Raw genomic sequence first — 27,082 nt, 5'->3', positions numbered from 1 at the left:
AGAGTCCTTTGAGCCCCTGGGAGGCTGAGTGTGCCCCTGACTGGGAGGGATTTGGATGGGCAAAGGTCTCTGGGGTGAAAATGTCTCAACTTCTCTTAAGGGGTTCGCCCTGCAGCACTCCCCACCCCCACCCCCACCCGCTGGGTCAATTCCACGTGAATTCAATTGCTAATAGCCACACCCTAAGGGAGCTGCAGGGGCGCTGGCGCCCCCCTCAGCAGGGAGCGTGCTGGTGTCTCTGTTTGGGGAAGTGCTGACTCAGGCTGCGGTGGGTTAGCAGAGAGGAAGGGACGTGGCAGCCCATTCACTAGCTCCGGGCCCTGAACACTTACAGGGTAATAAATAGGAGCAGGCCTGGTGCCTTTTGTTTTGAGTGATTCCCATTTGCTTTGTGTAAACAATGGCTTTTCAGTGCCAAGTCTCTGCTCAAAGTGATGGTGGGAGAGAGTGCCAAAAATCTGGCTCCAGGAGCTGCAGGGACGAGCCCAGAGCAGGGATCTCCTCCCTGCTGTGTTGGTACCTTCTCTCTCCCAACCCCCTCCCGCCACCTCCTTTGATTGTCTGCTATTTGCATATTCCCCCCTCATCCTTTGCTCTCAGTGGTGTGCAGGGGTGCAAGTACAGAACAGAACACCAGAACTGGAAGGGGCCTCGAGAGGTCATCAATTCCCATGACCTGCCCTCATGGCAGGACCAAGCACCACTTAGATCATCTCTGATAGATGTTTGTCTGACCTGCTCTTAAATATCTCCAGAGATGGAGATTCCACAACCTCCCTGGGCAACTTATTCCAGTGTTTGACCACCCTGACAGGCAGGAAGTTTTTCCTACTGTCCAACCTAAACCTCCCTTGCTGCAATTTAAGCCCATTGCTTCTACTCCTATCACCAGAGGCCAAGGAAAACAATTTTTCTCCTCTGCCTTTTAACATCCTTTTAGATACTTGAAAACTGCTATCATGTCTCCTCTCAGGGTATGTCTACACTAGCCCCCTAGTTTGAACTAGGGAGGCTAATGATGGTGACCGAAATTGTTAATGAAGCGCGGGATTTCAATATCCCGCACTTGATTAGCATAATCCCGGCTGGTCACCATTTTTGGAAACTGACTAGCCCGAAGTAACTGCCCGTGTCTACATGTGGCAGAGAAGTGGGATTCCGAGATAAACCCCTTAGTTCGAATTAACTGTTAAAACAAGGGCCAGGAAAGTCAGTGGAATCACTGAGCTGATGGGCTCCGGGAGCAGGAACGTAGCAGGGGACCATTGGGGCGTGCACAAGCACCAATGGAGGCGGCTTAAGCACAAGCGAAAGGAGCAGAGAGCAGCCCAGCAGGGCTGGAATCAAAGGCGAGGGAGCCAAGCAGCGCCGTGGCAGGGAGCAAGCCTGACTTTCCAATTACGGTGCCAGACAAAGAGCCGACACTCAGTGCCCGCTGCGTCTGTCTCCCCACCAAAATCCACCCGCCGAAATGAGAAGAGAATCCACCTCAGCAGCGAGGATAAAAATATCGCAGCTCTGCCTCTCCTCATCAGCTGGGCTCCTGGTGAGTCAGTGCTCTTGGGGGCTCACTCACACACACCCCAGCAGCTGGGCCGTAACGGGGGAGCCAGCGAGGCGGCGTGTCGCTGCCTTGCCCTCCACCTTCCACGCTCTTGTCTCTGCCCTCAGATCTGCCTCATTATCTCCTGAGTCATCCCTTCCATCTCTGGGCCGGTGCAGGCAGCTGCGAGGTGTTCCTGCCCTGCGGGGGGCAATTGCCTGGCACCGCTGCAGAAGGCAGGCTGCCCTCGGCAGGCAGGCGAGGGCCAACCCCCCTGTGCGGACGGGGAGCAGGGTTTGGCCCTAACAGGGGCCTGTGGGTGGGGGTGGGCTGGGCCCTGCTTAGGGCTGTGTCCATCAGCCTGTCCTCACCCTGCTGTCAGTCTGAGCCCAGGCCATGCTGAGCCGTGGAGCCGTGGAGCGGCTTCCTGTGGCCGCCTGGGGAGGCCGGGCCGCTCAGCCCATGCAGTATTTGGGCCTGTAGTCTGCTGATAGCACGAGGCTGGGTGCTCCCCAGCAGGGTGGGCTGGGCTGGAAACCAGCCCTGGCTGAGCCGTGGGCAGGTGGTTGCATCGCTCAGTGAGGCGAGCTTGGGCAGCTTGCCTGGCACTGTGTGACCACCTCCCCTCAGCTCGCTCCCTCTTCTTCATCTCCAGCTGAACTCCTCCTCCTTTCTCACGCTTTCCTTCAGTCGCTTTTCCTCTCTGTCCCGCCACACTCTTCCCCTCCTCCGGCGCTCTCCCCGGCCAGGCCTGGGCTAGGCGCTCTCCCCGGCCAGGCCTGGGCTAGGCATGCTTTGCTGGTGGAGAGATCCCGGGGTGCTAGGCTGTCCAAGTGCTCCTGGGATCGGTGCAACCCGGAGGGAGACAGCTGGGCTAGGAGCTAGCTCTGGATCCATGAGCTTGTCCCCTAGATCCACCTGCAGGAGGTTTGACTTTTTTTAATAAGAGCTGGCAGAAGCCAAGCAGATCTGGCCAGATCCTCTCGCTGGCTGTTTTTCACCATGGACGTATCTGACCCTCTCAACTAAGTGTCAAAAGGAGCATGTGAAAACAGCCAGCAGGGCTAGACCTGCCAGGGAGCTTGGCACACTGGGAACTGACATCTCTGCCAAAGCTGGCCCCATTTGCAGCGCTGCCGACCCTCTCTGTGCTAGCCTGAGTCTTGTGATCATTGGGATCTGGCTTTTCAAAGCCCCAGCTCCTGGAGTCAGGTGACTAAGTATGGCAGCACCGTGGCTTGCATTGAAAAGAAATCCAAATGAGTGACTTGTTCACTTGGTGCTGGGGTGGGAGGCTGGGAAATGTGACCCTTAAAGGCTCAACCCCTCAGAGAGTGGAGAATCAGAACCCAGCATCGGTCCATACTTTTAACAAATCTTCGGATTGTATAGCTAGTCTCGTAGCTGCGGGGTGGGAGGGTTGGCTGGTGCTGTCTGAGCGCTGGGCTGGCCGTGCCCTGTTTCTGAATGCCAAGCACTGAGAAAATCTGCCAAATCTCTCCCAGCAGGGAGCCCTGGAGAGTGGGCATATTACAAGTAATGGGGGAGAGGGGCAATTAGGGAAGGGGGCATCTAAAGTGAGCAGCAGGGAGAACGTCCCACCAGTGAGATCTACTGAGCACAGAGACCTAGCTGGGTCCAGTCGGGTTCGGAGAGCTCCTTGCTGCTTTCTCTCCCTCAGCGATGGGGAGGAAACTTGTGCTGCCCAAGCAATGAAATCCCATCATGTAGAGGCGGCCTTATGTCGTGGCCTGTGTTCTCAGTCTCTTACCCATCTCCTCCACTGCTGCTCCTGCCCTGTCCTTAGCTCTAGCGCCCTGACTTGTGCTGCTCCTTGCAGCTGTAAGGCCTCTGGATGCTCAGTGTGAGAGGTGATGCAAGGATGAAACCGTGGCAACAGCCAATCAGATTAGAGGGACAAGGCGTGTGTCAGAATCCTTTGGAGGGGCAGCGGTGGCTGAGAGCACCTGTCCAGCTCAGCTCGCTCTGCTTCTGTCTCTTTTCTGCCAGGCCTGTGCTGACACTGCGGTGCTGCTCGCTGCTCAAGCCCTGCCCCTTGATGGGCCCGCGTCATCTGCCTCAGCAGCTGCAGCCCCCCGATCTCCCACGGCCAACTGCCACGTACGACACGATCTGCGTTAAATCGGTGCTTTGTCCGAGGCTGATTTTCATCCCGTAATGGAAGGGTTTCCTTGCCCCTGCCCTCAGCCCTTACATCTGGATTAGCTAAAGCAACAGATGCTCCCTCTGTTCCTATTGGCTCTGGATTCAGGGACACAGTGCTGCACGGACTATTCTAGCTTGCACCTGTGAGTCTTGGTGACTAATTTTGCTTTAGTCTGAGCTGGTGCAGAAAATGCTCTGCTCTGAATTGTATTCAGCAGCCTGTGGTTGAAATCAAGGGGAGTTAGATGCCTGTGTACTTCTGAGGATATGGGTCTGGGAGATCCTTTGGGACATCTTTGAGGCCCCAAATCTAAGAGGTGTTGATCTCCTGCTGCTCAGCGCTTCCCACTGCTTGGCCCTCGGTCTGCAAGCTGACGACCATTTAGTATGTGTATCCCAGTCGATTGAGAGGCTGCAATCCGGGCCCCCACGGCAGCAGGGAGCATATGGATGTGCATTTGATGGCATCTATCACGTTAGACTAGGATGTGCAGGTGTATGAGCCCCTGGTGCTGTGGCTTATGTGGTTAGGTTGTGTGGTGGTGTCGCTTGTATAGATGTGTAACAGGGTTTGTGGCAGGGGTAGATTCCTGGGTGAGTGTATCCGTGCTGTGGTGTGTGGCTGCTGGCAAGTATTTGCCTCAGGTTAGGGGGCTTCCTATAGGCAAGGATTGCCCTGTCTCCCAAGGCCTGCGAGAAACAATTCCTCACGTCCTAGGCTGTAGATTGTCAGTGATGCACTGGAGGGGTTTGAGCTGAGGGCTGTAGGGGGTGACCAGGGGCATTCTGTTATTTTCCTCATTGGGCCTATCGTGGAGTAAGTGACTTCTGGGTATTCGTCTGGCCTTGTCAATCTGTTTCCTCACTTCCCCAAGTGGGTATTTCAGTTTTAAGAATGGCTGATAAAGATCTTGTAGGTGTTTGTCTCTGTCTGTGGGATTGCAGCAGATCCGGCTGTGTCCTAGGGCTTGGCTGTAGACAACAGATTGTAAGACGTGTCCTGGATGGAAGCTAGAGGCATGTAGATAATGGGGTCAGCAGGTTTCCAGTACAGGGTGTTTATGTGACCATCGTTCATTTGCACTGCAGTGTCAGTGGATCTCGTGTGTGGACTGGCCCAGGCTGAGGTTGCTAATGAGATGGAGATTGTTGAAATCCCCGTGGAATTCTTGGAGTTTGTTAGCTCTATTTTACAGACAGGGAAATGGAGCCATTGAGCTGGGAAGGGACTTGCCCGAGGTCACAGACTTTCCAAAGAATTCACCTGCCGTTGACGTATGTGGCACCTGGTACAGAAGTGGGAGTGAACTGGGAATGGGACTGGGCACTTGGAAACCTCCCTAAAAGGGAGCCCAGCTCTTGAGAACCTCTCGGGGGTTGTCCTTGTCCGGGACGTGTAGATCGAGCTTTCGATCAGGCAGGGGAACAGTGTCCCAGGGAAAGGGTGCAAGCTCCCGACTTTTAGCCCCATAGAGTGAGCCTGAATCTGTTGAGCCAGACTGAGATTCACTGCCTTGGGTCTGGTTTTTTGCTGGGTAGACTTGCCCACTGATACCCAGGATTCATAAAACGGACAGGACCAGTCCTGCTCCCACCCATATGAGAGACTGTGGCCGGCATCTTAGAGGTTTGGGACGGCCAGAAAGATGCCATGCGATGGTGCATCCAGCAGTACATGTGCCCGCCTGTCTGTGTCCGTGCCGGTTGTGCTGTTCCCGGATCAGAGCTTGGAAGACGTGGCTGAAGCAGGGAGCCAGGGACAGGACTGAGAGGTCCCGCCCTGATCAACAGCCAGGGTCAGGGCAAGCGTGTTGTTCAGGGTATCCCTAAAGGTTAGCCCAGAGGAGGCGTGTTTGGGCCCCATCCAGTGCGTGGGCTGTTAGCGGCAGGGAGGGATCAGCAGCAGTTTCTGGGCTAGAAGCGGCTTGCTTTATTTATTTATAGAGAGCTATATCCCACTGTTCACCTGTCTCTCCTCCCATGGAAACATATTGTTATTGTTTCCATATCAGGGAGCCAGATGAACAGAAAATGCGAAGGGAGGCCTATGCTGCAAAAGGAAGTGTGATTGCCGCGTGGGCAGGTGTACCGGTGCCGGCTTTCCTCTCGCTAGCACTGGTAACAATAGCAGCAAGGATGTGGAAGCACAGACTTCCGCACAGATTCGGTGCCCTAGACTAGCTGCCAGCAACTGGCGCCCTAGGCGAACCCTGCAATCGACGCCCCCACCTCCAAACCCCTCAACGATGCTGCGCCACCATTTAGCACCCCATGTAACTTGGCACCCTCGGCGACCGCCTAGTTTACCTATATGGATGGGCCGCCCCTGGTGTCCAGTACAAACCTGTCAGACATCCTAGGCAGTGTTCCCTGTAAGCTGAGCACCCACCCAAGATTCAGGTGCCATCCAGATGATTAGCAGTACACCCACAGCAACCGGGGGCAGGTGTTTCTCTTGGTGGTGCACCTGCCTCAGTGCACATAACAAAATTTATTCTGCACACGGATGGAAAAAATGAGAGGGAACATTGCTCCCTGTGTACATATGTGGGGTTGCCAGCCCTGCCAGTGTCCAGCGGACCTTCAGTGTCTTTGTTATCACTGAAGCGTATGCCTTCGTTGCTACAGTTCTGCCTTCATTTGCAGTGTTGACATAGTGTAAATGACACCTCTCCCCTCCCCCCCAACAGCCTTCCTTTTCCAGTGGCCCCTAAATGCTGCATCAGGTATGTGCTGCCAATGGGCTGGAGGCCACCCACGCCTTGTCTGCGACCCTCCCTGGTCCCAGAGTCATTTAGAAAGGGGAGAAAGCCTGCACTCTGGGGGGCTGTGAACAGGAAGGCATAGTGCAGCAGCCTCCGATTGCTAATGAGCACACGGCCCGGCCAGGGCTTTTCACTCCTGACCCACCCTTCCTGTGGGGACCGCACAACCCACGGCAGCCTCTGCTGTTGCAGTCCTGGCCCAAGGCACGCAGACTGGATTCTCCTGGAACATTACATTTCGTATCCTGTCCGCCTGTAGCATGCATCTCTGCCCCCTTGCGCTCTGGAGAGTCGTTTATACCAGTGCAAAAGGATTTGACTCCTGAGGAACGTTAATCTCGGGTAAGGTTAGGTGTGAATTTAAAGTGAATTAACTATTCCAGATTAACTCCATGCGTGGATGCTGTTTTTTCCAAGTAGGATTTAGCTAATTTGGAATAAGGCCCCCTTCTAACAGCATCCACACCTGGCGTTGGACTGGCATAGATATTCCTCTTGCGGATAGATAGGGCCTTGCAAATCTGTGGATTTCTGCTCCTTTGTATCTGCGCAGGGCTCTACTCAAAGACATGCACTGAATCGAAACATTCGTCTTTCGCACACGTTTTCCATTGGGATAGCTGGTGTAGGGGCACTCGTGCAGAGATCTGGATGGATGTGCTGTCTCCTGTCCCCCTGCTCTTTGCAGGAGCATCTCACAGCTATGCCATGGCTGTTTCTGGGGGAGGCAACGGGCTGGCGTGTGTTCCTGGCTGCACTGTTACAGCCTTGCTTCCCCAGCCTTTATTAATCTCCAAGGGGCATTCACCATCTCCTGGACAAGCTGCCCGGCGTGGAAAATGGGCTCTTCACACACAGAAACAAATCACTCCCTGCCAACAGCTGTCCCCAAGGAGCGGAGCCCGGCTGGGTTAGGAAGTCTTTTCCCAGAGCCCTCGGCGGCTTTGGCACAGGAGAAGCAGCGATCTGGGGAGCAGCTGGACCACCTTGATTTGGGGGGAGCGGGAAGTCAATCCCAGGTGAAAGCTGCACAGAGCATTGCTCCCTCCATCCCGATTCTAGTGAGTTTCTTCTAGGGGTTTCCCTTTTTCCTGTGATCTGAGCCTCTCCAGGCATTGATGACACATGAGACGTCACACTGGGCGTGGCAGGTAGGCGAGTATCATCTCCTCTGTCTTATGGCTGGGGAAAGGGTTTAGAGCAGGCTTAGACTTGCTGGAGCCTAAGATCAAAGACCGAACCCACCATCTGGGACTAAGCCAAGCCGGAGAGCTTCCACCCGGGGAACTGGGCTCAAGCTGCAGCCCCCAGCCTGGGGGTGAAGCCCTTGGACTTTTAGTCTAGACACAGCCTGTGCGAGGCGCTGAACAAACACAGCCCAAGGATGGTCCCTGCCAAGTCGAGACAGGACGGGGGCGCTGCAGGCCAATGGGGTGGCCCAAAGAAACAATCGGCCGGTGACTGGTTGTGTAGCAATTGCGTCGCGCAGTAGACTGGAGCCGGGAGACTCGGTTTCTCCCACTGACTCAATATGGGATGAGAGCGGCATCTCACGCCCCCGTTTCCCATCTGTACAATGTGCCTGAGTTGGACTTAGTCTCATGGGGAGTCGGGCTCAGCCGGAACAGAATCCGGGGGTCCTGATCCTCGGAACTCCCCCTCCTTGGGCCAAACATCGCTCGCAGCTGTGGCCCTCCTCACATCAGTGGGGCTGCGGTGGGGTGAGCGCAGGCCCCTTTCAGAAGGGAAAAGGAAGGGGGGCGGATTTGATGGGCAGGAGCAATGCCTATGGCCGGCTGGCGAATATGGGGAGTGACCACAGGCCATGTACGAGTGGATTAGCTGATGGGTCACTGTCGGGGGCTGGAATAACTCACCCACTGAGCCCCTCACCCCAACATTTTGCCACCCTTGCACTTCCCTCCCACCTGCACCCGCAGCTCCAGCCCTGCAGCGCCAGGGTGCCTACCACACTGCCTCCCTGCCCAGTGCCACCCAGCACCTTGTGCCAGTGGCTCTCAGACAGTTTGGCCTGTGGCCCGCCTGGCTCAGTGCAGACCGTTCCGTGGGCCACCAGTGACCAATGGAAACTCGCTGTTAATTACATAATTACGCACGAGCCATTTGGCTAGAGCTGCAGCTCAGGAGAACGGATTCATTTAACCAGTAAGAAGGGAAATGTTCATGTGAATTATTAACCAGACTAAACACTTTAACTTCCTCATGTTAGTTTATCAAACTTCATTTAAAATCAAGTAAAATTAATTTATGTCTAACACAAAAGGTTCCCATGTTCTCTTGATTTATGGCAGGAGTGGGGAACCTTTTTTGGGTCGGGGGTCACTGACCTTCAGAAAAATCCCTCCCAACCCTCCCTGATGTAGCTCCATAGAATCCTAGAGCTGGAAGAGACCTCAGGAGTCATCGCGTCCAGCCCCCTGCCCATGGCAGAACCAACCCAACTAAATCAACCCGGCCAGGGCTTTGTCCAGCCAGGATTTAAACACCTCTAGGTATGGAGACTCCACCTCCTCCCTAGGTAACCCATCCCAGCGCTTCACCACCCTCCTAGGGAAATAGGTTTTCCTAATATCCAATCTGGACCTCCCCCACTGTAACTTGAGACCATTGCTCCTTGTTCTGCCACTTGTCATTACTGAGAACAGCCTCTCTCCTTCCTCTTGGGAACCTCCCTTCAGAAAGTTGAGGCTGCTCTCAAATCCCCCCTCACTCTTCTCTTCTGCAGACTGAAAAAACCCAAATCCCTCAGCCTCTCCTCATAGGTCATGCACTCCAGCCCCCTAATTATTTTGGTCGCCCTCCGCTGGACCCTTTCCAATGCGTCCACATCCCTTCTATAGTGGGGTGCCCACAACTGGATGCAGTACTCCAGATGAGGCCTCACTAGTGCCTAATAAAGGGGAATAATCACTTCTCTGGATCTGCTGGCAATGCTCCTCCTAATGCACCCTAATATGCCATTAGCCCTCTTGGCTACAAGGGCACACTGTTGACTCATATCCAGCTTCTCATCCACTGTAACCCCCAGGTCCTTTTCTGTAGAACTGCTACTTAGCCAGTCGGTCCCCAGCCTGTAACAATACTTGGGATTCTTCCGTCCCAACTGCAGGACTGTGCACTTGTCCTTGTTGAACCTCATCAGATTTCTTTTCGCCCAAGCCTCTAATCTGTCCAGGTCACTCTGGACACCTATACCTGCCCTCCAGCATATCTACCTCTCCCCCTAGCTTAGTGTCATCTGTGAACTTGCTGAGGGTTCAATCCATCCCCATATCCAGGTCATTAATAAAGATGTTGAACAAAACCAGTCCAAGAACTGATCCTTGGGGCACTCCGCTAGAAACCGACTGTCAACCTGACATGGAGCCATTGATCACTACCCACTGGGCCTGACAGTCTAGCCAGCTTTCTATCCACCTTACAGCCCATTTATCCAATCCATACTCCCTTAACTTGCTGGCAAGAATATTGTGGGAGACCATATCAAAAGCTTTGCTAACGTCAAGGTGTATCACATCCACTGACTTCCCCAGACGGCACGTTGGGGGTTCCCCGTCTCCTGCACCCCGAAATGGCACAAACAGACTGTACCAGCCAGTGGAATTGAGGGTGGTTTATTGCTCCTCCAGCACAGCGCAGCACAGATGTAATCTGGTTACAGGAACTGGGCTAGGATGCCTCAGGCCCCCTTGAGATGGGGGAGACTGGGCCCCTAAAACTCCAGCTCCTCTCCCTAGGCTGTCTCGTCCATCCTCCCAGACAGCCACCAACCAACTAACCCACTTCCAGCCCTGCCCCCCAGCCAGGGCCGCATTCACCTTCCTTTGTTCCTCTCCATGGGGGGTGTCTGGCCACTGGTTCAACAAGTTTGTCCTTATCTCTGCCTAGTGAGGTTTTCCCTGCTGGGTTTTGCTCCAGACAGCAGGGGTCACCACATCCCAGCAAGTACCCCCACTACGTCACAGTTCTCCCCCCTCCGAGAGCGAACTGAGCAGGGTCACTCCGCTCGTGACCTGGGGAAGTTCGGGCCCCTCGCTACGGGACAGCGCGTCGGCGATGATGTTGGCGCTCCCCTTGACGTGGATCACTTCCATGTCGTAGTCCTGCAGGAGCAGGCTCCACCGCAGCAGCTTGGCGTTCGTCCCTTTCATCTGGTGTAGCCAGGTCAGGGGGCAGTGGTCGGTGAACACCGTGAAACGCCGGCCAAACAGGTACGGCTGCAGCTTTTGCAGGGCCCACACCATGGCCAGGCACTCCCTCTCTACGGTCGTGTAGCTCCGCTCCCGGGGCAGCAGCTTCCTGCTCAGGTACACGATGGGGTGACGTTCCCCTTTCTCGTCCGCCTGCATCAGCACCGCCCCCAGCCCAGTGTCCGAGGCGTCAGTAAACACGATAAAGGGCTTGTCGAAGTCTGGGTTTACCAACACTGGAGCCTTGGCCAGGGCTCCCTTCAGTGCACAGAGAGCCCTCTGGCACTGCTCCGTCCAGACCACCCTGTCGGGCCTCCCCTTCCTGCACAGCTCTGTGATCGGGGCAGCGATGGAGCTGAAGTTGGGCACAAACCTCCGGTAGTACCCCGCCATCCCAATGAAAGCCTGGACCTGCTTCTTGGTCTGGGGCACAGGCCAGTCCCGGATGGCCTCCACTTTGGCCGGCTCTGGCTTCAAGCAGCCGCTCCCCACCTTATGGCCCAGGTAGGACACTTCGGCCATTCCAACCTTGCACTTCCCAGCCTTTACAGTCAGTCCAGCCTCCCTCAGCCGATCCAGTACCTGGCTGACCTGGGCCACGTGGTCCTCCCAGGACTGGCTGAAGACGCAGATGTCATCGATGTACGCTAGGGCACAGTTCTCCATTCCCCTCAGCAGCTGGTCCACCAGGCGCTGGAAGGTGGCCGGCGCCCCTTTGAGGCCAAAGGGTAGGACCAGGAACTCATAGAGCCCCAGTGGCGTGATGAAAGCCGATTTCAGTCTGGCCTCCTGGTCTAGCGGCACCTGCCAGTAGCCCTTGGTTAGGTCCAGGGTGGTGAGGTAGCGAGCTCCCCCCAGCTTGTCCAGGAGCTCATCGGGCCTTGGCATCGGGTAGGCGTCGGACACCGTGATGGCGTTGAGCTTCCGGTAGTCCACGCAGAACCGGATCGACCCGTCCTTCTTGGGAACCAGCACCACGGGAGAGGCCCAGGGGCTGGAAGACGGCTGGATCACCCCCAGGGCCAACATGTCCTGGACCTCTCTCTCCAGGTCCTGGGCTGTTTTCCCTGTGACCCTGAATGGGGAGCAGCGCACCGGGGGGTGAGTGCCCGTCTGCACCCGGTGGACAGCCAGGTTGGTGAGACCCGGCTTGTTGGAGAACAGCTGCTGATGGGAGCGCAGCACCTCCCGGATCTCGGCCTGCTGGGCCGGGGTGAGCTGGTCCGAGAGGGAAATTGACTCCAGCGAAGAGTCCTCTCCGGTCCCAGGGAACAGGCCCACCAGGGGATCCTCCCCCTGCTCCTCCCAGGGCTTACACACGGCCAGCACCAAGTTCTCCCTGTCCCAGTACGGCTTCATCATGTTAACATGATATACCCGCTGGCCGCGCGTCCGGCCCGTCAGCTCCACCACGTAGTTCACCTCGTTCAGCTGCTTAACCACCTTGAAGGGGCCGTCCCAGGCGGCTTGCAGCTTGTTCTTCCGCACGGGGATCAGGACCATCACCTGGTCCCCGGTAGCGTAGGCGCGGGCCCGTGCATTGCGGTCGTACCAGACCTTCTGCTTCCTCTGGGCCCTGCTCAGGTTCTCTCTGGCCAGGCCCATGAGCTCGGCAAGTCTTTCCCGGAATGTCAGGACGTATTCCACGACCGGCTCACCCTCCGGGGAGACCTTCCCCTCCCACTCGTCTTTCAATAAGTCCAGGGGGCCCCTCACTCGCCTCCCATATAACAGCTCGAACGGCGAGAACCCCGTGGACTCCTGGGGCACTTCCCTGTATGCAAACAGCAGGTGGGGTAGGTACTTGTCCCAGTCCTGCGGGTGTTTGTGCATAAAGGTCCGTAGCATCTGCTTCAGAGTCCCATTGAACCTCTCCACCAACCCGTTGGTCTGGGGGTGATACGCCGAGGCCCAGGTGTGTTGCACCCCACTCTTCTCCCACAAGCACCGGAGCAGGGCCGACATGAAGTTGGATCCCTGGTCCGTGAGAACCTCCTGGGGAAACCCCACCCTGCTGAAAATGGTCAGCAGTGCGTCTGCCACCGTGTCTGCCTCGATGGAGGGCAGGGCCACGGCCTCGGGGTAGCGGGTGGCGAAGTCCACCACCACCAGGATGTATTTCTTCCCTGTCCGGGTCGCTCTGCTGAAGGGCCCCACAATATCCATCGCCACCTTCTGGAAAGGCTCCTCTATGATGGTCAGGGGTCTCAATGCAGCTTTCTTCCTGTCTTGGGCCTTCCCCACTCGTTGGCAGGAGTCGCAGGACCGGCAGTACCGCTGGACAGCTGCAAACATCCCCGGCCAATAGAAGTTTTGGAGCAGCCTCAGCCGCGTGCGCCGGATCCCCTGGTGTCCCGAGAACGGGATGTCATGGGCCAGGTGTAGCAGCTTGCGGCGATACCTTTGGGGAACCACCAGCTGCCGCTGGAGCCCCCACTTGCCTACCGTCCCGGGGGAAAGCCATTCCCGGTACAGAAATCCCCTCTCCCACCGGAACTTCTCCTGGCAATCTCCTCCTAGGGGTTGAGCGGCACCCAGGTCAGCCCGGTCCCTCAGGGCCTGCAAGGAGGGATCCGCTCGCACCTCCGCCTGGAATTCAGCGGCTGGGGTTGGGACAGGGCCGTGGTTCCCCCCACTGCCTAGGTCCAACTCTAGGTCTGCTGGGACGGGGCCCTGGGCCCCCTGTTGGGGAACCTCCTCGAGTTCCGGGCCGCAAGCCCCTCGCTTGCTCTGGCTACGGGTGGTGACCAGCGTCCTGTGGGGTCCGTCTGGCCACTCCTCTAGGTCACTCCCCATTAGCACGTCGGTGGGCAAGTGCGGGTGCACCCCCACTTCCTTGGGGCCCTCCTTGGCCTCCCATTTCAGATGCACCCTGGCTACGGGTACCTTAAAGGGGGTGCCGCCTATGCCCCTCAGTGTCAGCTGAGTGTCGGGTAGCATACGGTCTGGGGCCACTATGTCGGGCCGGGCCAGCGTCACCTCCGCCCCCGTGTCCCAGAAACCCGTCACCTTCCTGCCATCCACCTCCAGGGGTACGAGGCAGTCCCTCCGCAGGGGCCGCCCCGCCCCCACCCGGTGCACGGATAAATCTGTCTCCCGAGGGTCAGACCTCCCAGGGGAGGTGCACTGAGCATCCTTCCCCCCTCCCCGAGCGGAGGTTTGCCGGCCAGCCCCTGCCACTGGGGCAGCCGGCCCTTCCTCCTGCCCCAGCCAGTTAACCCTGGAACGTCCCAGGTCATGGGACCTGTTCTTGCGCCTGGTGCATTGAGCCCTCTTGTGGCCCCGTTGCCCACAGCGATGGCAAGTTAGGTTCTGTGGGCCCATTCGGGTCGGCTCTGCCCGGGCCCTGGCTGGTTTTCTGGGGTATCGATGACTGGTCCTGGTCCCTGGGGCTCGCCTCGGAGGTGTCTCTCTCCGTTGCTCCGCCGAGAACCGGTCTCTGCGCGATTCTCTTTCTCTCCGGGACTCCCGTTCACCCCCGGACCGGCTCTCCATGAACTCATCCGCCAGTCTCCCGGCCTCCTGGGGGTTCTCTGGTCTCCGGTCCTTGAGCCACAGCCTGAGTTTGGGTAGGCACGCTTCATAGAACTGCTCCATCATGACCAGCTTGAGCAGCTCCTCTGCGGTCTGGGCTCCGACTCCCGAGACCCACTTGCTGCAGTATTGCGCCAGGCGGGAGGCCAGATCCACATAGGTCTCCCGTGGCCCTTTCTGTATCCCCCGGAACTTCTTCCTGTACATCTCGGGGGTCAGCCCGAACTTGTGCAGCAGGGCCTCCTTGACTCGGTTGTAATCCCCTGGCTGTAGGTCCTCCAGCTGACTGAGCACTCCGGCCGCCTCCTGGTTCAGTGCGGGGATGAGCTCCTGCAGCCAGTCAGCTGGGGGGACCTGTTGCAGCCCACAGGCCCTCTCAAAGGAGCTGAGGAACCCGTCTATGTCGCCCACGTCCTTCAATTGGGCCACCGTGAGCCTCTCCAAGCGCCTGGCATCCCCGGGACTCTGGGGCCCATCCACTCTTGGCGCAGCCGGGGCCCCGCAGGTTCTCCGCTCTGCCATGGCCAGCTCATGCTGTCGCTGCCTCTCTCGATCTTGGCGCTCCCTCTCTCGATCTTGGCGCTCCTTCTCTCGGTCCTGTACTTCCAATTCCTTCATCCGCAGCTGGATCTCCAGCCGCCGCAGCTCCGCTGGTCTGGCCCCTGCCCTAGATGGGCTACGGCTTGCAGGCCTCCCGGGAGATGCTGTCTCATCTCTCCGGTGGGTTCCAGCGCTCCTCCCCCTCTCTGAGCCTGACACACTCTCAGGTGGGGTCTGGCTGCTTCCCCTGGGGACAAGATCCTGGCCCCGTGGCTGGTCATTCTCTTCCAGCTGGGTAATCAGCTGGGCCTTGGTTGCTTTCCGCACAGGCAAGCCCCTCTCTCTGCACAGCCCCACCAGCTCTGCCTTCAAGAGTCGGGCGTAGGCCATCTGCCCGCTGGTCCCCTTGGTGAAGACTCACCAGTCTAGTGCTGCAGCGCCCCACGATTCCCAGGAACCGCTTCGCTCTGTCTCCAGCACGCCTGGCTCCAGGGCTCTTGCTTCTACTGCGCCTTGTCGCTTGCCGCTGGGAGCTTCATCCACGGGGTGCAGTGCATCCCACTCCTGACACCAGTGTGACGGCACGTTGGGGGTTCCCCGTCTCCTGCACCCCGAAATGGCACAAACAGACTGTACCAGCCAGTGGAATTGAGGGTGGTTTATTGCTCCTCCAGCACAGCGCAGCACAGATGTAATCTGGTTACAGGAACTGGGCTAGGATGCCTCAGGCCCCCTTGAGATGGGGGAGACTGGGCCCCTAAAACTCCAGCTCCTCTCCCTAGGCTGTCTCGTCCATCCTCCCAGACAGCCACCAACCAACTAACCCACTTCCAGCCCTGCCCCCCAGCCAGGGCCGCATTCACCTTCCTTTGTTCCTCTCCATGGGGGGTGTCTGGCCACTGGTTCAACAAGTTTGTCCTTATCTCTGCCTAGTGAGGTTTTCCCTGCTGGGTTTTGCTCCAGACAGCAGGGGTCACCACATCCCAGCAAGTACCCCCACTACGTCACACCCATATCCACAGAGCCAGTTGCCTCATCATAGAAGCTAATCAGATTGGTCAGGCACAACTTGCCCTTTGTGGATCTATGTTGACTAACCTGATCACTTTCCTCTTTTCCAGGTGCTTCAAAATGGATTCCTTAAGGATCCCCTCCATGATTTTTCCGGGGACTGAGGTAAGGCTGACTGGTCTGTAGTTCCCTGGATTGTCCTTCCTTTTTTTGAAGATGAGCGCTACATTTGCCTTTTTCCAGTCATCCGGGATCTCTCCCGATCTCCACAAGTTTTCAAAAATAATGGCCAAAGGCTCCGCAATGACATGTGCCAACTCCCTCAGTACCCTCGGATGCATTAAATCCGGGCCCATGGATTTGTGTATGTCTAGCTTTTCTAACATGGCTGTAGAAACCTGTCTTGTTACCCTTCACGTTCCTTGCCAGCTGCAATTCCAATGGCACTTTCACCTTCCTGATAACTCCCCTGCATTCTCGAGCAATATATTTATACTCCTCCCTAGTCATCTGTCCAAGTTTCCACTTCTTGTCAGCTTCCTTTTTGTGTTTCAGCTCACCATGGATGTCCCCAGTAACCAATCTGGTCACCTACAATATTTTCTTTTCTTACTGCACATTGGGATGGTTTCTTCCTGTGCCTTTAATAAGGCTTCTTTAAAATACTGCCAGCTCCCCTGGACTCCTTTCCCCTTCATGTTAGTATCCCAGGGAATCCTGCCCATCAGTTCTCTGAGGGTATGTCTACACTAGCCCCCTAGTTCGAACTAGGGTGGTTAATGTAGGCAACCGGAGTTGCCGGGCGGGGCGGGGAGAAAGCCCCGAGCTTCACTGCGCAATCTGGCTCGCGGGGGAGAAGTGCTGCCCACGTGCTGCTGTTCCCCCAGCCGGCAGAGGGAGGGGACGTGCTGCTTCTCTGCCAGCTGGGTTGCACAGTGAGGCTCAGGGCTTTCTCTCCCTCCCCTGTCGTGTCCTCCCCCCCCCCCCCCCCCGCAGGAACCCGGCGCTGGTGCTCCAACCACTCGGGGGAGGGGGAAAGGGGGAGGCTGCAGCTGTCTGGAAGCCGACTGCTGTGCGTCTGCTCAGCGGGCCGGGGTGTACCCCATCCTCACCCCCCAGAGCCGCTGCAAACAGTCGGCTTCAGCTCCAGCAGCCGCCGTGGCCCGGCAGTCAGCGGTTTGCGGCCCGGTGGTTGGGAACCGCTGCTCGAAAGCATCCGCTATGGGTGGCGGTGGAAAGCAGGATGCAGGGCTCGATGGGCCGACCGTCGCATCCGATCGGGCAAGCCCTGCGTTCTTCCCTCCGCGGCCACATCGCTGGGCCATGGAAGCAGCGGAGAGGGGGAGAAAGCAACTAGCCTCCAGCCCTGAGGAGCAGAGAGACCCGGGGTGGGCATCCATTAAACGCGGCGCTGCAGCCTCGCACGCGCTTACTAAGAATAACCTGCTGCCCTAGTTGCCTCTTGCTCGCTGGAGCTGCTCCTTGGCCGTGCTGCTGCCTAGTAAATAAGCCAGTTGGGCTCACGTTTGTGGCCTGCCTCAGCCGCCCCCCTGTTGCTGTGGCCAGGGTAGCTGGCAGTCAGCCTGGCTGAGCGTGAGCCTGTGGGTCAGGGACCTGAGAAAGCACTGGGGAGGAGGAGCCCTATTTAGGGATCCCTGGGCAGAACCAGCAGCCTCCTCTGGGGCGCTGTGCCAAGGGATCTGCTGGGCACTGAGCCGGTCTCAGGGCTTAGCTTGGGCTCGTGAATCTCTGTGCAAAGGGACCTCTGTCCCTGGACCAGGTGCCGAGAGGAATCTTCTGGGATGTCGGCCCAGCTCAGTCCCTTGGCTTGTTGCCCAGCAGAGCCACCAGATCACGGGGACCATTCTCAGCCGTGTCGCCATAGCCCCGTGCCCACGGAGGGTCTCTCAGGCTGTTTGCCTAGGAATTCTCCAGGATCACGGGCCAGGAAGGTGTGCAAAGGGGTGGGGCCGAGGTTGGGTGGTGCTGTCCTGGTTTGGGTGGGAAGGGAGGCGAGTGGTGAGTTCACACCCACTGCCACCTGGCCACTCGCTCCGCCTGCCCGTCCGAACACCTGTGCCCCAGGCTCGCGTCAGCAATCACCAGCCACACCTCTGCCAGCATGGACCCAGGCTCCACCTCGAGGCCCTCTCCAGCCTTGCTAGCACAACACGCTTCCTCCTGCCTGCCCTTGCCCTGGGGGAGTGCTGCTCCAAACCGCAGACGGGCATTTGAATTGGAGACCAGCCGACTGCTAGGAGCTGACAGATGCCCCAAACTCACCAGAACACCCCCAGAGCCTCTCACCGGGGCCTGAAAACACCTTGGGGAAATCTGGCCACTAGTTATGGTATTTAAAGGGGGCCGATTTCTTTGGAGAACTTGGCCCATTCTATTTAGCTTCCCACCTGAGGCGGGGGGTTGTGCTGCTAAATTCATTCCGGGCTTTAAGGAGCCATGCGAGCGTCTGGCGGAAGGGAAAGGAGACACACAAAGTGCTTCAGTTGTGTGTGCGGTGCCAGACTCGGGGCGTTAGAAGGCAATAAGACCAATCCGCCAGCTTTTCCGATTAATAATCGCTGGAAGAAGTGGGGGAGGGAGTAGAGCATGAGATACACAGGAGTGAGACCAGCACCGGCAATGCCACCATCTCGGCTACACGCTCCACAGGCCTTCGGTCCACAGGGCAAGAAGTGAACGCCATCTGGGGTCAGGAACCTGCTTTGCCGGGGGTTGAACTGCACAGCGAGTTGGCTAATGCCTCTGCTGTAGAGAAGAGAGACGCCCTCTGCTGTCCTAGCTGGGATCCAGTTCAGAACGAGGGTGGGTTTTTCCAGTGTGGATCAATGTGGGTTTATTTCCGTGTTAACGTGCTCCTTAACGTGTCTCTTTAAACAGCGGCGCTGACCCTTCCTTAAATCTCTATGGGTATGTCTACACTACCCTCCTAGTTCGAACTACCGTTACTCCTCGTGGAATAGGAACCTAGTTCGAACTACCTAGTTCGTGCCCCGTGTAGCCGCGCTGCACGGGGTTCGAAGCAGCGGGGATTTAAAAATGGCGGTGCCCCGCTTATGCAAATGAAGCCCGGGAAATTCAAATCCCAGGCTTCATTTGCAAGTGCGGTATGCCTACATTACCCCGCTAGTTCGAACTAGGAGGGTAGTGTAGACATACCCTACGTGAACGGCCGGCACCTCTCGGCACGTCGTTTTGGACAATCACAGCAGGATCCCGGAGGATTTCCTTCACAAAGGGAAGTAGCAAAAGTTAAGAATCAGTTGGCTTAATTTTGCTCGCTAGCTGAGCATGAATCTGCAGTGCTCATGGGTTTGGTTGTAGAGAAAGGGAGCCCTCCCGGCTCCGCACAGCATGAGGCCGGGTTGCAGCTTGGGGTGCTGCACCCAGCCTTTTCTCCAACCTTTCCCCAGATTTCCCTCCTTCTGGGATGAGTTAATCTGCAGTCATTGCAGAGAATGCATAGAGCACAAGGCCTGGAAGGGACCTCAAGGGGGAAAAACACATGCAGGGCACGATCGGGCCGGGAGGTGTCACGCGCTGAGCCTGGGAGCGGGCCGTTCTCCAGCCACCCATCACTGGACCCACACGTGCTTAAGCTGGACGGGCGAGAGCAGCACGGGTGCGTCTGAGGACTCTGGCTGGAGTCTTCACATCCCTCCCCAGGTCTGGGCTGTCCACTCCACCTTTCCCATCCTCTCTCTCGCCCGCGCTGCCAGCTCCCCGGAACGTAATGCTGTTAGCTGTGATTGATTGTCTCCCACGGTACAGCTCTATCGTGTGCACTGGAAATGCTCAGGCTGCTGCAGAGGGCAGCGCTGGCCCAGCTTTTTGGGTGGCTGTTCCCAAGTCTGTGCTGGCAGGCAGGGCCCTTCCATTGCTATTCCTGGAAAGGTTAGCACAGAGTCTCCTCCTGCCTGGGAGTGGAGGCAGCTGCTGTGTTAAGAATTTACTCCTCGTGTAAAGATTCTACGCTCCAGGTCTCCCAACACAGAGGCAATCCGGTTCTCCCCCCGCAGGCACCTACTGGCTTTTTCCGGTCTATGGGGTGTCCATGCCTCTGGCTCAGACGGGGAGGGTGGAACAAGCAGCGGGCTAATGCACTGGTTGCCGCCAGTTCTCGAGAACCCGATTTTAACCCTGATTGGACACAAGTGACACGAGTCTGGCCCAGTCTGAGCCTGTGGCACACCCCAGAAAGCCCCAATAATCCAGAACAATTGGCCATTCCCGGGGAGGAGCCCAGGAATGGAGGCGCAAGGGGAGGCTGCGGGGAGGCAGGAACGTGCCGTGTTCATCCAGCTGGGGGCTGCAGAGCAGAACCGGGCCCTGCCGGAGGGGCTGCCTCGGGGAGCCCAGGACTGTGGTCTCCGGGGGCTGTGACGGACCGGGCCGTGTCTGGGCACAGCTGAGGGCATCTGCTCAGGGCGAATTGCTCAAATCCGGGGCTCCTTACAGCCCCCAGACTGGTGACCTCTCCAAACAGGCCACACACCAGTCCCACAGAGCGCTTCAGCTGCCTGCCTGAAGCCTCCCGAGCAAAACCCCTCTGACATCCCAGCAATATCCGTGCCCCAGATGGCCCCAGGCCTCATACACAGGTGGGGGGTCCTAGCACCCAATCCCACCTACCCCGAACAAGTTCTGTCCGGTTCCAAGAAACCAGCCACAGATCCCTGATCAATTTACCTTCTGGACCTTACCCACAAATCACGCTGGGCCAATCCTTTAGAATCTAAAACTAAAGGTTTATTATCACAAGAAAGAAAAGCACGAGAGTCAGGTTGTTAAAGAATATTACGTTACATGCACTGAATCTCCCAGTCCTCGATGCAGGCTCTAGCAGAGATGTTACAGCTGCTGGTTTAAAAGTTCTTGTTGCACATCCTCGCATCAGGATGGGTTCACAGGTCTTCCGGGCTCTTTGATCCCTGCAATGCTGCCTCTGGGATGAAGTGCTGAGCTGAGAACAAAATGGCATTGACCACATGGCCTCTTTATACCTCCTTCCTGGCCTCTTCTAGTATGTAGCAGGTCACCTGGTCAGAGGCCAATCTCTGTGTTCCCTGCTGGCTGCTCTTTGGGTGTGTCCTTGGCCCATTGAGAGCCATTGTTCCACAGGGCCTCGGTAATTAGCATGTCCACAGGCTTGGCCCTGCCCAATGCTTAACCACATGCAGGGAAATCTCCAGTGTCCATACAAGTACATGCTAATAATTGCACACACAGACATTATACAAACACATGAACAGCGTACATAGGATTATCCAATAATAAGCTTCTATTCAATACCTCACATGGCCCCCTTCTATACCATTTTTGGGGCCAGCACCCACACCTATGGGTGCATCAGTAATCTGGCTGCTCCCTTCAAGATCCAGCAACGTGACAGGGGCGCTGCAGGCTGGCCCTGGAGGGCATTGGCAGAGCTCTGTGCCTGGGCTCAGAAGAGGCCTAGCAGGCGGCGCTGTGGGTCAGGATGAAGCAGCCTTGGCACAGCCACCTAGGCCACGTGGCTGGGAGCTGCTGCAGTGCTCCGCCGAGGAGCCGGTCGTGTCTCAGTCGGTGTCAAACGCCACACACCCGCTCTATTTATAACTCTGAGCGCAGGCCAAAGCGGTGCACTTGGCTGGGGGGAGCCAGGCCCTTACACTGCGCGCCTTTGTCTCCTCCTCCCCGGCGGCTTCCTCCCGGCGGATGCACGCGCTTCCCATTCTTGTGCAGCACCGGGAGGCAGATCCTGGCACAGAGGGTGCCTGCGGGGTGAGAGCTGGGCTTGCCAGCCTAACCTTGGTGCGCAGTGTGAGCTGTCCCCTTTCTCCAGGGTCCTGCCCGGCCTTCCTGGCCTGTGGAGCTGCCGGCCTTTGGGGACAGGACGGAACGGCCCCAGAGCCAACTGGATGGCAAAACCGTGGGGCGCTAACGGGGAGGAGAAGGGTGGCGTGGTGGATGGGGGAGACGGGGGTTCAAGCCTCTATTCTCCCACAGCCACCTCGGGCAAATACTTCACCTCCTGGTCCGTGCAGCGGGGATAACTGTGCGACGGGCGTTGGACTGGGAGGGGCTCACTTAATGCAGTGGCGGAGGCCAGGAAAGTGCCATCAACCGCTGAATCCGTGTGTGTGCAGGGGGGTATGTGAACAGGCATTTGCAGGGCTAGGCTAGGGGTCGAGAGCCAGCACGCCCGCGCTGCCTGGCTCTGAGAGCCGTCCATGCTCCACTGCTTAATTTGCTGGGACTCCGACCTGCCAAGCCGAGAGGTGCCAGGCTCAGCCCCGACATGCCTGGCACCGCTCTGCTCCCTGGAGGCTGGGGCTGCTTTGGAGGCCTGGTGGGAGGAAGGTCATCCGGAAGGAGTGAACAGAAGTGACCATGGGACCATTCTCCACACATCAGCACAGGATGGGGCCTGTGCGCCTGCCTCTCTCCCCCGGCGCCTGGTTGTTCCTGGCAACCGTTAGGAATGTGTTAGCCTCTCGCCGGGGCGAAATGCTGCCTGTACTTGTGTGGTGGGGACGGCGGCCTGCCCTGCCCCCCTGCCCAGAGCTGGGGCACAAGGAGGGGGGAGGGAGGCCTCGGCTGCATCTGGAAGGCATCCAGTGATCAGTAATACACGCGCCCGGGGTGGGGGAGGGTCCGGAGGTGCACTCGGCGACTCTGCTGATTTAACAGCCTCCGGGCACCGTCCTGAGCACTTCATCTGGGTTACAACACGCGGCGAGCACTTGGGGGAGCAGGGGTCTCGTTTAACCCGGGCCAGCGCCTCCAGGGAACAGCACGGCAGCTCCCTGCCGCCCGCCTGCTTATTATTCCGGGCAAGTAGAGCGCAGTGCACAAGTTGGGAATGCTGCGGCATTGGCAAGTTCCCCGTCGAACGCAGCCGCCTCAGCAGCTCTGCCGGCCTGGGGCCTCGGAGGCGGCAGGCCTGGGTGGGAAGGCGAGGGGCGGGGGGGGGGGGCAGGGAAGGCTTGGGGACGGGTCCAGGCAGGCAGGCAAGCTAAGACTGGGCAAGGGCAGCACAGCGATGCAGGGAGGCGATGGTGGGCTCGCAGGGAGGCGATGGAGGGCTCACAGCTCGGCCGATTGGAAACGGGGGAGGGGAGGCTCTGTGGGCTGCAGGGCCAGTGGGAAGGGAATTTAGGGATGTGTGAGGAGACGGCCTGGACCCAGGGGAAGGGACTTAGTGGGCTCAGGGCCCTGCTGGCAGAGCCCTTGGCTAGGGGCCAGGGTAGCTGGTGGCCAATGACCTGGCTGGCAGAGCCGCGAGTGGCTGCCTGGGTCCCCAAGCAAGTAAAAGACACCCCCCCCACACACACACCTGGCGTGATTTGGAACCTGCCGCGCTCCTGGGCTCCTGTTGGGGTCCACGCCACTTCAGAGACACCAGCGGGGCCGGGGGATGGGCCCGGGGAGGCAAGGCAGGTGTGAAATCCAGAAAGGATGGTGTCAGCACTTGCCTCCCATCCGCCAGCTAATTCCTCCCCCCTCCAATCAAGCAATCTGAGGGATGACATCACAGCTCCAAGGGCTCGGAACGGGGTTTTCTAATTAGCAGGGACGCGCTGCATGACATGATTCAAGGACTTCTGAGGGTCTCAGCCACTCTGGTTTTTTCTCCTTCCCTTTTGCATCCTGCCGGAGTCCTCAGTGGTGACCTATATCCATAGCCCAGCCCTGTCACACAAGGTAGCTGGGCAATCACTCTTCTCTGCCACCGAAGGACCTATACACCCTCTTGATGCATGTTCATTACTGAGCCTTCAATCCCCACCCCACCCCATAAGAACAGTCTGTTATTCCTATTTTACAGCTGGAGAAACTGAGGCACGGGGAGGTGAAGTGACTTGCCCAAGGCAGCACAGTGAGCCAGTGGCAAAACTGGGCATTACGCTTAGGACTCCTGATCCCCCTGCTCTAACCACTAAAGAATACTACATCCCTGAGCTGAGAGTACGTCCCAGCAGCCCTGACTCTCCTCTAAGCACTACTGCGCACTCACTCCAAGAGCCAAGAATGCTGGTTTCCTAGCGCCCAGACCGATATTCGGTTACGGCCTCAGTAGTATAAGCTCTACTGGCCTCCCCTGCTGCCGAGGACCAGGTCTGCTTCAGCACATTTCCTCCCTCCCGGCCTGCCGCGGAGGGACACGGAGGCTAGAATTACGTGGCTTTGTGTGGCAGGTTCGTCCCATGCTGCCCTTTCACTCCCAGCCTGGAGAATTCTCCATCCCTAGAGTTCAGGACTGGAACAAGATTCATTTACGCCCGAGTGGGACCCGCCTGGTTCCCCAGCCAATCCCCACGCTTTCCCCAGGAGCCAAGGACAAACCCTTCCCCCTGGCTTTGGGCTGCTGCCCCCCGACACCGACACCCAAGTGGCTGCATAGGCCACACCCAGCCCAGGCTCCCTGCTCCAGGTTGTGGGCTCCTGGCAGCTCGGTGGGTTTTGGTTTGATTCTGTGGCACGGGGGTGATGGGAACAGAGCAGCCAACAATGGGGAATCTCCCTTCGCTTGGCTTTCTGCGCAGGAGCATCTGCGCGCCTATCTGCCGCATGCCTGCTGTGTATCTGCTTCCTTCCACTGAACGTATGTTTCCATTGCTGTCCATCTGTCTCCCTCCGTCTCTCCCTTGCGCTTTGCATTGCTCTCCTCCAGGCACCGGCAGGAATCTCCGGGCCGGATTCCACAGCTGCAGCCCAGGGCGGCTGCTCGCGCGCGGCGGTGGCGGGATTGGGCTCCGCTGGCTTGCGGAAATTAGAGCGAGCAGTTCAGCCAGTCGCTCATGGATGGGTGTTACTGACCTGCCCCCGGCAGAGTCTGGCCGGCAAAAGGCGGGTGCAGAGAGCCTACGGCCCAGAGAGGAAGGGCACATGGTGAACGTGGGCTTGGGGGCAGGGACGTAGGGTGATGTTTGTCCTAATCTTGAATGCTGACAAGTTTCTCATCTTGTGTTAGGCCTTCCGAGATGCCTGCCTATGCCCCCCCACTGCCTAACCCCCCGTGTCCTACCCACAATTCTGGAGCATATCCAGAGCTGCCAAGTCACTGGGGTGAAGCTGAGATCCAGGTCTGGGATGTGGGGTGAATGGTTTGGCTTACGGCTGAAAGGCCTTTTTTGGGGGGGCCGACTTGATATGGGGGAGTGGAGGGAGGAAGGTTTGGGGTGACGAGCGGTGGAGTCTGCATTGGGCCCTGGGGAAAGGATGAGAGCTGGGTTGGGAGCGGCGCTTTGGCTCTGAATTGGGGGTGACTGTTCAGGGTGATTCCCCTCTGCTCGCTCTGGGCACAGCTGCTGGCTGCCCTCTCTGCAGTGAGGAGGCATTTCCGGCCCTTGCCCGCTCCAGGCCCGTGGGCTTGGCTTTTCTTCCACCAATCAGACTTCTAGGCTTCATGGAGGGTTTTGCCATCCCCACTTAAATGCAGATGCTGCGTGAGTGGTGCTCTCCGCTGCTAGCCTGAGCCCGGAGAAATGGCACATGCACAAGGAAGCTGCTGATGCAGAGGCGAAGAGGGTGGCAGTTTCCCTACCAGAATCCTGCCTGCCTGGCTGCTGCTGCTTTTTTTCCTCCCCCTTGACAGAGACCCATCAACTCAGGCTAATAATGAGAAAATATTGTCACCTTTGTACTGGCTCGGAGCAGGGATCGGATGGGAGGGAGCCGGCTGGAGCGGGGAAACAAATCATTGAAGAAGCCAGGAGAGGCCAAGACACAAATGACAGTGGCAGAGACCCAGAGCCAAAGGCTGCGAGGGAAGAGCCACCCCTGGAGCTTTCTATTCTGGTTCTTGTGCCGGGCCCATCACCGTGGAATCTGGTCGCCTGCTACAGAGCCCTCAGCATTTGTGGGATCTGTTCCCAGCTCTGCCTCTCTGCCCTCTGTCCAACGGGATCACTGAACCTCCCTGCCAAAGAAGGCACTCGCAGGGAGGCTAAGCCGGGCTGTCATTGCAGGTGGCAGGTGCGGGGTGACGCCAGGCAGGCCTTGGCTGTGCATTCGGCCTCGATCCATTCTCGTCCCAGGGTTCTTCAGGACACCGGGTGATCCTGACATGGCACGCGCTGTTCCATCCCAAGGGATCCAAAGACAGCCGCAATAAGTTGTAAGTCACGACGGCGTTTAGCTTCCTTGGTGTGCTTCAGTACATAGATCCAGGGATATCAGCTTCTCGACTATTTTTGAAATGCGGCTGCTTCTGGGTTGGAAAGGAGCAGCCACTTACCAGGAGCTAAGGACAGCAAGAAGTCCAGACAAATTCCATCCCCGTTGAAACTGTCAAGGTCTTTAGCTCATCCAAATGCAGGAATTTGTGCCAGGGACCATTAACGATCTCAGTCAAGATTTCATTTTTATACATGATTGCGTGGGGCCCCCTAGCACCAGCCTGGGGAATGGGCGCTCTCCTAACGCAGAGGGAAGATGCCCACTTCCACAGCCCATGTTGCCACATCCAACAAGTCCCCTGCAAAGTGGCCTGCCCCGTATGTTGATGAATGGCATGCCTGGGCATCTCCGGGGGAGGCTAGCGAGTGGGCAGCTGCCAGTCACGCCTGTGTCCAGAGGGGCGCTGACGGGCCCCAGCACGAATGGGAATCCCACTAACAGAGATAGCCAGGTGCTCTGTCCTGCGAGAAACACCAGACGGAAACTGCTCAGCTGCATTCTGCGTTTCTCTCCGATGGCTTATTCCCTGTTTGGATCTCTAGGGTCTGGTGTTTGGCTCCTCAACAGAGTTCTTTGTTCCTGCACCCATCAGCTGAGAATCCTGTGCAGGCATCTGCTCCCCAAATGCAGCCTCACCCCACCCTCACTGCTCGCATAGCCCCTTGGGTGAGTGACTCTGGGCCCCATCCCCCCTCTGTCCTCCTGCCTGCTCTCTCGCTGCCTTTCTCCGCTCTGCCTTTATTGCTCTGTGTTCACCACTCATCCCCTCCCCATGCGGAGCGTTCTGTTTCTCATCCATATTCAGAGGCACGGCAAGACCTGCCTTGGTTTTTATCTGCAGTAGGAATACATTGATGCAAGGGCGATAAACCCCGGTGTGCAGCCAGCAAACACACACACCTGTGGTATAGCATGTGAAAGGGCTTCTGGAGGGACATCTCCTCTCCTGCCTGGCCACCACTGTGGAGGAGAAAGAACCGTCTCCTCGCTTGGAGTTGCTAAGAGCTAAGGCACCAATGGCCTGCACTTTGGGAGTAAGGATCCAGCTCCCCCATGCACCACATGTTTTCCTCGAGATGCAGGGGAAGGGGCACTGGAGTTGGAGTCGGGTCTCCTGAACAGCACTGAAG

At 57.7% G+C, this 27,082-nt stretch overlaps 1 long non-coding RNA gene across 1 annotated transcript in view; it reads left to right on the top strand.

Moving 5' to 3' along the window:
- The window catches only part of LOC142820544 (uncharacterized), a 51,738-nt gene extending 25,048 nt beyond the window's left edge, over positions 1–26,690 (top strand). Inside the window, exons 4-7 of the long non-coding RNA XR_012897768.1 lie at positions 15,881–15,935; positions 24,745–24,870; positions 25,742–25,890; positions 26,495–26,690. This is a non-coding gene — a long non-coding RNA (uncharacterized LOC142820544). The remainder of the gene's footprint in view (positions 1–15,880; positions 15,936–24,744; positions 24,871–25,741; positions 25,891–26,494) is intronic.
- The last annotated feature ends 392 nt before the right edge of the window (positions 26,691–27,082 follow it).

The sequence above is a fragment of the Pelodiscus sinensis genome, chromosome 26, assembly GCF_049634645.1.
Source record: "Pelodiscus sinensis isolate JC-2024 chromosome 26, ASM4963464v1, whole genome shotgun sequence".
Lineage (NCBI taxonomy): Eukaryota > Metazoa > Chordata > Testudines > Trionychidae > Pelodiscus > Pelodiscus sinensis.
The sequence above is the reverse complement of the archived record's forward strand: the minus strand, read 5'-3'. Positions and strand labels throughout refer to the sequence as shown.